Source organism: Bos taurus, chromosome 5, assembly GCF_002263795.3.
Source record: "Bos taurus isolate L1 Dominette 01449 registration number 42190680 breed Hereford chromosome 5, ARS-UCD2.0, whole genome shotgun sequence".
Classification (NCBI taxonomy): domain Eukaryota; kingdom Metazoa; phylum Chordata; class Mammalia; order Artiodactyla; family Bovidae; genus Bos; species Bos taurus.
Genome location: NC_037332.1, coordinates 19007776 through 19017888, shown reverse-complemented (window position 1 = coordinate 19017888; position 10113 = coordinate 19007776). Strand labels below are relative to the sequence as shown.

The following is a 10113-nucleotide window of genomic DNA, read 5'->3' as shown; positions in this document are numbered from 1 at the left end:
CTAGTATACCCTTCTTCTCAATCATCACAGCCTCCTGACTGGTTATGGCTCAGGTCCAATGCCACATCCTTGTATTAAACTTTCCTATTTCTACCCAGGTGGACCGTGTCTCCTTCCTTGACATTTCCACAGCATTTAATTTTACATTTTACATGCTCTTTTATAATCTTCCTCTTTTATTATGTCCATGTTTAGTTTAGCTACTTGAAGGTATTTTATATAGGATAAAAGTCCACATACTCATTCATTGTAGTGGCTAGTTTTGTCAAATGATCAGACTGTGCTGTTTTCTCTATGTCTTCAGGTGACCAGACAGAAGAGAAGATGAAAAGTTGTGGAAATATAGTTGAGAATTAAAAAGTGTAATGTTTTAGTCCTTTCCCTCCTTCTGAGGGAAGTTTCTATAGAATTAATAGTTTCTGTGGAATGGATGAAAGGTTGCCTGGAAAGAAAGCTTTGGAAGAAGACTCAAAAGTATCCTTTCAGTGCTCAAAAAGGCATGAAACATAAGCTGAATGTTTTATAAAGTGGGCTTATTTTCAGTGGCTGTAAGATCTCAAAAAAGTATAGCTCTATCAATATACATGACATCAGTGATAACCACAACTATCCTAAACCCCAAACACTTAATTTCTCCAAAATAATTCCTAGACATGCTCACTGCCAGATATGTTGCTTCTTTTGGTATATCTGGAACATTGTTTTGTAGAGTGATCTAACTTCTGGGAAATCCTATATTGAAAAACTTATTTGAGATAAGGCAATCATAGGCAACATGGATGTGTTTTCTTTGAATTATAGTTGATCATTGAACACCTTTTCTGAAAATTCTAGTAATAAGAGATGGCTAAAAAGAATAATTGGAGAAGGAAATGGCAACCCACTCCAGTGTTCTTGCCTGGAGAATCCCAGGGACAGGGGAGCCTAGTGGGCTTCCATCTATGGGGTCGCACAGAGTCGGATACGACTGAAGTGACTTAGCAGCAGCAGCAAAAAGAATAATAATAATAATCCTTATTATAGGGATTCAAATTTAGATAATAATCTTCTTGAAAACTAAACAAACAAACAAAAAGGCCCCAAGACAAAAAACAAGTACTCTAGCAAAAAAAAGCACAAAACTCAAGCAATATACACATTAATGTTTATAATAATGGTGTTATTAAGGCATTTAGAGTATGCATAATTTATAGCAAGTGTTATTCTTAATAGTAAATATTATCCTGGTAGACTAGAATCTTTGCATATGTTACCTTACATGGTAGGTGGGTCCAGTTAATCATATGAATTCATAAAAGTGAAGGACATTTCCAGGTTGGATGGGAAGTGATGATGGACACATGGTCAAGGAGATGCTAGATTGCTGGCTTTGAAGATGGGAAAAGGGAGCCAGGAGTCAAAGAATGCAAGCCATTTCTAGAAGCTGGAAAATGAAAGCAAAGAGATTCTTCCTCAGAGTCTCCAGAAAAGAAATAGCCTCTAATACCTTGATTTTAGCCCAGTGAGAGCCATGATGAATTTCTGACCCACAGAAATACAAGGTAACAAGCTTGTGTGGGTTTAAGCCACAACATGTTCATTGTAATTTGTTACGGCAACAATAAAAGAGTCACCTAATAGTTGAGACAAACTTTCTCATGAACAGCTTATCTCTTTGGATGGGGAGAAAACAATGTAACCTTTTTAAGTATAAGTATCTCAACCACTTCTGATTTAAAAACAGTTGTATGTTGAGGTCACTTACTCTCTTCTGGGTAAATGATTGCTCTCCCAGATTTCCTCTTCTTTTCTCTGTTCTTCCCAAGGTGACTCTAGGCCAGTGGAGTAGAAGGGGGCTCATGTATCTTCTTGGGAATGGGGGACAGGTGGTTTCCCCAGGAGAAGCCTTTCATTATGGATCAGTCCCCACTAATCTCTGCTTGCTGCTGCTGCTGCTAAGTCGCTTCAGTCGTGTCCGACTCTGTGCGACCCCATAGACGGCAGTTGCTTGTTGGCCTCTGCTAAATGTGCTGGTGTTGTTGCTGGCCCTCCCGAACTTTGGGCATTCCCTAGGGGAATGGTGATTTGGGGGAAGAAAAATTAGATTCAGAGAGACTCCTTTTCAGAGAGGAAAAAGAAGTAAAAATATAGTTTCTTCCTTTGCTGCCTACTCTAGACACTGCCATTGGCTCCAGTCATTGAGATCTCATCCTTAATCAGCCCTGGACTCTGCTGACCAAGTGATCTTCTTAGCAGTTCTGCAACTTCTGGGGGCCATGTGAGAACTTTTGTGTCTTCTGTAAACTGTGCTTAATACATGGGAGGCTATAAACCATATTTCAGGCTCCTTTAATCAGTGTTGTGCGAGCAATCTTGGACCATTTTGGTCAAAATGGCTCAAAGTTTCTTTCAGAGACTTTGAGGCTTCTTTCAGAGGCTTTCTGAAACCTCCAGGCAGTTGGGTGACCAGTTCTGAAGTTCTTGGGATTCTTGTGCTTATCTGGATGTATTTTCCCCCATCTCTATGTACCGTGTTTGTCTAAGCGTTGTGGAATTGGGTCATCTAATGTCACACTGCCTCCCTTTATTCTTCCTTGGACAAATTTATTCTTCCTTGGATAAATTTTCCTTGGACAAAAGGATCTGGATTTTTCTTTCTTTTCAACTCCAGAAGGGACTTTCCGTACATCTTAATTTCCTTTCCCCAAAGCACCAACCTCAGTTTTTAAAAAAAGGTAATTAAAAAAATAATGGGGAAGGGTATTCCCTTCACACCATAGAAGAAACTCTGATCTAGACTGGCCATGCTTGTCTCCTGATAGGGTAGCTACAGGACAATGAGATATTTGAAGTCAGAAAGATCGAAAATCCATTGATTTTTTGCAGAGGTTGGCACATTAGAGCCTACTAGCTGGCTGATGGCTTTTTATAGGAGTATAGCACTGTATTGGAGAGTATCAGAGTAGCTCAGTCATGTCTGAGTCTTTGCTACCCCATATATTGTAGCCCATGGGGGTCCTCTATCCATGGAATTTTCCAGACCAGGATACTGGAGTGGGTTGCCATTCCTTTCTCCAGCAGATCTTCCTGACACAGGGATCAAACCCACATCTCTTGTGTCTCCTGCATTGGCAGGTGGATTCTTTACCAACTGTGCCACTTAGGAAGCCATAGTGCTTTATACATTGTCTATGACTCCTTTTGGGCTACAATGGCAGCATTGTATGGCCTGCACATTCCCAAATGTTTTCTATCTGCCCCTTAAGATAGTATTTATTGGTTCTTTGCAGGCAGTCCAGCAGTTAAGACTCTAGGCTTCCACTGCAGGGGGTGCAGGTTTGATCCCTGGTCAGGGAATTAGGATCCTACATGCCAAATGGGGTGGTCAAAGAACAAAGAAACCAAGAAAGTGTGTACTGACCCACATTCAATGTATTAGTAATCTGTTCTATGAACAGATAAGCTCAAAACCTGGGAGCTTAAAACAGTAAACATATACACTGTGGGTCAGAGATCTGGCTGCCATAGCTGGGTGATTTTAGCTTAACGTCTCCTGTAAAGATTGCAGTCAAACTATTGACCAGGACCACAGTCATCTACAGAATCTACTTCGAAGCTCACCCAGGGGGTTGCTGGCAGACTGAGTTTCTTAGTATTTTTTAGCGGCTTTTGATTTGGAGGCCTTAGTTCTTTGCCACATGGGCTTCTTCACTGAGCTGGTCCACATGAAGCTGGCTTCCCCCAGAGCAGGTGATTTAACAGAGAGAGAGAGAGAGAGAGAGAGAGAGAGAGAGAGAGAGAGAGAAATCAGCAGTCTTTTATAACTAAATCTTGAAAGTGATATATCAGTTCTATAGTATTCAACTTGTTAGAAGCATGCACTAAGGGCAGAGGACACTGGGAGATCTTTGGAGGCGTGCTATGACATTTGGTAACCCTTCACATTTTCACTCATTTACCTCATTGTGCTATGCATGGATTTCTGTCAACGTAGCTCTGGAATTTAGGACTGCAAGAGCCAAGATAAGCCAGGTAGTGAAGTGTTGAAGTCATTGTAATTCTTATTCCAAGACAACTGTAAAGTTTCTGGTCTGCTTGGTGCCTGTGGGCCAAATCCAGGCTAAAACTCCAAAGGTTTGAAATACATGGGAGCCTAAAAGGAAGCAAATGGCAGAGATTCAGAGTACAGAGACTGGTGATTATGACAAGATTGATTTGCGGCAAGGTTAAAAGTTTCTGTGTGGTGGCTCAGTGGTAAAGAATCCGCCTGCCAAGCAGGAGACGCCTGCTAAGCAGGAGATGTGGGTTCAATCCCTGGGTCCAGAAGGTTCCATTGGATAAAGAAATGGCAACCCCCTCCAGTATTCTTGCCTGGGAAATCCCATGGACAGAGGAGCCTGGCGGGCTACAGTCCATGGAGTCGCAAAGACTAGGACACAACTTAGTGACTGAACAGCAGCATCAGCAGCAGGCAGTTAAAAGGACAACAATGAGAGCTTTTGATTCGTTAATTCATTTGATACTCAACAAATAGTGAATTCCTACTAAGCTCCAGGTGCTAAGGCTTTGTGGATATAGCAGCAAACTTGGAAGCAAGGATGGCCTCGAGCAGGAAACATCTTCCAGCAGGTGCTTCCTTTGTATGTTGACAGAGACAACAAGTGACTTCCTAGGATTTGACCCTTTGGGGATTTGCGGGCAGGAGAAGATATTTATATTAAATATTTATTTTAAAAGATAGGTTGAATGGAGCCTGTATTCAGGGATAGGAGGCAGGCCCTTAGAAACTTTTTCATGCTTCATTTATGGTCCTTCCTAGTTTAACTGAATGCTTTAAAGAATGCTTGTTGCCCCCCAAGTTTAGGATTCCAGGTACAGGTGTGGAGTGGCAGGGTCAATAGAAGCTATGGACTGTTGAATGTATTAACACACCACCTCCTTTTTCTTACCTGTTTTATTTAGCCATTGTAAGCACAGTCATTTCTTTCATTAGGCTCAGACCATATATATTTGTTTAACAATTAGATCTACAATTCCGCTCCAGAAACCTCTGTCAAAACCCAAACCCTTTTTCTTCCTGTCTAGATGGAGGTAGAGGAGAGAAACTGGGACAGGAGGAAACAAAATTTTCTTGGCTCATCCAAGGAAAGTCAGGTTGACTTGGGGATAGATTATAAAGACTCCAGTCCTGTGTTAGCTGGGGGAGAGCCAGGAACCATGGTGTCCCTACCTCAAGGACGCTTGTATAAACTTTTGACCTACAAATGAAGTTAATTTCCTCTATCTGTGGGACTGAAATTCCATTTTAGGATTTCATTAGTCCCAAATATTCCATCACCTGTACTCACATCAATGGTTTATTGGTGTGGACATTTTTTATGCGTCTCAGCAGAAACTGACAGCAGGAGTGGCGCTCGTAAGGTTTCTACAGTCATGCACATTTCTAAAGGAAGGGACATGGAGGAAAAGACAGCCATGGAAATTTGTTATTTGGAAACTGACTCTGTGAGAAAAATAGAAATGAACTTTTAAAATGAAATGATGGCAAAGCAAAATATTAAGGCATAATAGGGTAGCCTTGGCTATCTCTGTGACTGTGAATCCTTTTTCTTGGAGACTGTCGTATCTGATGCCAGACACACAAATGTTTTGCACTTACTCAGCAGTTAAAGGTAAGAGGTTGTGAAACTCTAAATGAGCTAGGGGAAAAAAAAAAAAAGAGGCAAAGGGCTGAGTTTGAGTGAGTGAAGGAAGATAAACCAGTTGAGATTGCATGTTGATGACACTCACCAGGGTTGCTCAACAGTAATATCTGACAAACAGCAAGAGAAAAAGGAAACATTTTGGCAGAGTCAGCCATCCTCAGCATCTCTCTTCAAACCCTGCTAAGAAATCCCCACCGCTGGATGAGTTATTTCCTCTTTCTGCTGTAGGAGTACAATGGGAAAAAAATAGACCCTAGAGCTGAAAGACTGAGGTTAGGAAATAGTACCATGAGTAATAACAAAATAATGAATTGGACCTGGAGGTATGGATCTTCCATCTAGAGGCTTGAATTTAGTCAGGTCCATTCTGGTGCAGTGGATACTTTGCCTGTCTCTTTAGGCTGTTTCATATGGTCTTTTGTTTATAGCTATCTTCGGTTTTGTTCATTCCTTCTTCTTGCCTAGAATCCAGTGGAATTGCACCTCCTCCTGCTTCTTTGTCCCTGTCAAATCCGCTCTCAGATTCCTATGCTTTCTTTAAAATCCAACTTAAATCCATCTTTCTTCCAAGAAAACTCAGCTATCCCAGTCCAACTTCCACTTTTTTCTCCTTTCTCCTCCAAATATCGTTAGCCCTTTATTAAACTGGTCACAGTGTCCTTTTTTACATGAGTTACTTATATATTTTCTGTTGTCTTTATTGAATCGAAGTCTCCAGAGGGCAAAAGGCTTGCCATGAACAACCTTATATTTCCTATAATATTTACTCAGTGATATGAGCAATATAAAAAGCCAATATAATATGTCAATGTTTATTACAAAGTATAAACTAACTGTTAATAACTTTAACAGAGATACAAGATCCTAGACAAAATTTCTGTAATTTTCTTAAAGTTAAATTTAATTAACCTCTATCATCTTTTTTTTTGGCTGCACAATTTGTAGGATTTCAGTTCCCCAACTAGAGAGCGAACCTGTGTCCTTGGCAGTGGAAGCTCATGGAGTCCTAACCTCAAGGAATTCCCAACCTCTATCTTCTTTTGCTTTGCTGTGTAGAATGCTAATGGAAGAGACAAGGTTATTTATTTTTGGAAAAAAATTTTGGAAACGCTATGTTTATTTTAAAATCTTTTGATTAAAAAGGAAAAAAGAAAAAGAAAGTGATTCTACCTGCCTTTGAGTTCCTTGGAGGCACAGGGCCATGGGGTTATCTTGCTGGCTTCATATTAGGGCTGCAGGAGATTCTAGAATTTTTAATTTTTTTTCCCCTTTCATGGCGAAATCTTTTGAACAGAACTTTGTGTTGTAAAAAAGAAACAGAACGCCCATCATTAGATCCTATGGTTTTCTCTCTTCCTTTTCCCACCCAAATCTCTCAAAGGTGTTGTTTATGCCTATTGGCTACACTTTTGAGATATGCCTTCATTTCCTAACTGCTTGCAGTTAACTGACTTTGATCTTCATCGCACTCCAAAAACAGTTCTCCAAAAGGTCAGCTGTGACTTCCTTTTTGTCAGAATATCTCAGCAGCATTTGATGTTGATGACCTCCTCTTTGTGACACTCTGTTGCCTTGTCTTTGGCATTTTTTCTTTCCTAGATTTTCTTCTAGGGGGAGGGAAAAATTAATTTGTTAAACACACACGTTCCTCCTAGGTGCTTCCTATGCATCACTATATTTGAGCTTCATGACAACTGTCTGGGGCAGGAGGCACTCTTGCATGCTGTCACTTGAGAGATATTTTTGTTTTGTCCCATTGGCCAGTTATCACTTGGGGGTGGGGTAGGGTGGGAGTAGGTCTCCTGTGCCTGAGCTGGTTACAAGTTCCTTGAGAGTGAAATCCACACCCTCCACTTCTCTGTCTCACAGTGCCTGACACAGCAAATATTCTCAGGGTTTAATAAATATTTGTTGACCAATTACAGATCAACAAATATTTATAGAAAGAGCTCAGACGTTGAGGATGAAGAGGAACACAGCACATTGACCAGTTTTTGCTGAATATTTCTGTTTTTCCAAAGGCTAGAAGAGACCTCCCTTCATAAGCCATCTTCAGAAATAAAACAATACCCCCAAAACCTCACTCATGAAAAGATCATGTCTGACACGAAGATTAGAAAAAGATTAGCAACAGTCACATGTTGGCCAGAGTGGGTTTCCTTCCAACCGCAAGAGAACCTCTCAGCCCGGAGCGATTGAAGCCGGAGGTTTCTGGATTAGATCAGGATGATTATATTTATTATCTGCTCTGGGCAGCTTTGTTCAGCTTCTGAGTCAGATGCACTGAATTTGTACTTTCTGTCTGACAGGCTGATATCTTATCCTTTATTTCCACGTGAGATTGGGCCGGGCCTGGTGAAACGGGAGGGGGTGGGGATGGTGCTGGCCCAGAGGGTCCGCGTCACCCTCTCCATTTCCTCTTACGCTCCCTCCATGCCTTTCAGTTCCTCATTTCCCACCAGGTGCCCGAGGGCTTATGCTTCCCCGTGATCTTCTTTGTCATGGGGGAAGTGGTGGGAACCAACAGTTTTCTGAAAGTGTGCCTACTCCGAAGCTTGCGCATAACTGGGCAGTCAGCGTCCTTGTTTCGTTTGCAGTCTCTTGGCAACGCCACAAAGTCGCTGTTATGAATTTTATAGCAGAGAGGTTGAAGCTGAGGCTTTGAAAGGAGAGGAAGCTTGTCCAGATTCTACAGCTTGTATATACAAATGTGAAATTTAACAGTCAGCTTGTTAGACTTCAAAACATCTGGGTTTCTTGGATCGTTCAAAGTTACCTCCTATGAAGGAGAGGGATGGTATAAACTTGTTTCCCATTGAAGGCTTTGTAGCTTACCCTACACAGAGACCAGTGATTTTCCTACAGCGCCCCAGCAAATTTGCCATGGTCAGAGGACCAGGGCACTTGCAGTGGAGGAGGCTATGCTTTCTCTCTGGGCAGGATCTTCTCATCCTTATCTGTGCTTCCTAGCATTTCTCCTGACCTCTTCAGGGAAGCATTCTTAGGCATCTGAGGTCGATAACCTGGAGTCAAACATTTAGAGACCCTTTTCTTTGATGGATGCTCTTTCATTAGTCCCAGGAAAATGAATTGAGTGTACTAGGCCCTTCTTTTTAATCAAAGAAAATGCTTAGGTTAGAATAAAGAGCAAAACCCTTCCATCAGCACTAAGTTAATTGACTATGGAAGTGTGTGTGCAACATTCAGATGAAGCCCTCTGCACAGGTTGATGCTGGAGTGCTCACCTGGGACCTGATGGCTGATGCAGCCTCACAGGATTCTAGAAGCTTCTTCAGGGCAAAGATCATGGCTGGAACAGTGAATGGGTCTTCATTATCCTAGGAGTGAACATCCAAGGAATGAATATGTGTAATGCTCCTGAAAATGAATCCACTTACCCTTCATTTTTTTAATAATTAAAAAAACCCATGAATTGGGGGGGTGTGTGTCTTCAAAGGGAAATTGAATCTCATTGTGATAATTTCTTTATTCTTATGCACAGTTAAATAAATTTAAATTATAATTAGCACTTTAAGAAAACAAAGATGAATCAAATACTGATAATTCTTTTCAGCTTAATTTTTCTAATAAAATTGTAGGGTAGCAATGTTGAAATCTTCACTTAATATGTGTGTGTGTGTGTGTGTGTGTATATATATATATATGACTTTTGCAGTGTTATCACAGAGATTTTGCCCTTAAGTGAGAGCTTTACCATTTTTCCTAATGTCCACTCTGAATTTTTTTAAAATCAAATAGTTCTTTTTTTTTTTTTTTACCACGCTTATCATATCTGTATCCTTGTTGATTTCCTCTTCATTAATTTTTAATAGATCCACCTTTGCCAGTTCTTGTGTGTGTGTGTGTGTGTGTAATCCAAGAAGTTTTCTGATGTTACTTCCCCAGTCTTATGAAATCCTACAACTTTTGCAATGTTTGTCATTTGCTTGGCAATCTATTGCGTTGCATTTACCTTGTTTGATTAAATGTTTATAACATCTACACCACCAGTCAGAGTCAGTATTGATATAATGAGTGGACGAATAAGCTAGGGGTTAAGTAGAGTGGGATAAGTGGTGACTTAGTATTTCAAGAGATCGATCAGCCCCTTTATGAATATTTTTGTGTTATGGTGCTCCTTTGCTTCCCTAAGCAGCTGTGTAATTGTTGGATGGGGCATAATGCATGCTTTAATAATTAGGACTCCCTGCACCCAAATAATTGTTGAATGGAATGGAACTGAACTTGTCTGGATGTTTGAAGCCTTCAGGCTCAGGTTGCACAGAGATGAACTAAATCCTCTTCCAGCTCTTTCGGTGTGCATAATGGAGCTGAACATATTCCATAACTACCGGAATGTTAAATCTCAAATCTGGAGACCTGCTTGAAGGCCCATAATTATCTCTATTGTGATGCTTTTCAAGAAGGC

At 40.8% G+C, this 10113-nt stretch overlaps 1 long non-coding RNA gene across 3 annotated transcripts; it reads right to left on the bottom strand.

The window, feature by feature from the left end:
- Window positions 1-1080: 1080 nt before the first annotated feature.
- On the bottom strand, window positions 1081-8650 carry LOC107132456 (uncharacterized). 3 transcript variants are annotated; one of them, XR_009494456.1, is made up of 4 exons: window positions 3939-8650; window positions 3601-3714; window positions 1745-2048; window positions 1081-1423 (listed from the first exon to the last, which is right to left on the bottom strand). It is a non-coding gene; the product is annotated as an uncharacterized lncRNA (long non-coding RNA). The 3 variants fall into 3 exon arrangements; XR_009494458.1 differs by having other exon boundaries at window positions 3601-3710; XR_009494457.1 differs by lacking the exon at window positions 3601-3714 and having other exon boundaries at window positions 1082-1423; window positions 3939-8649.
- Between the last annotated feature and the right edge of the window lie 1463 nt (window positions 8651-10113).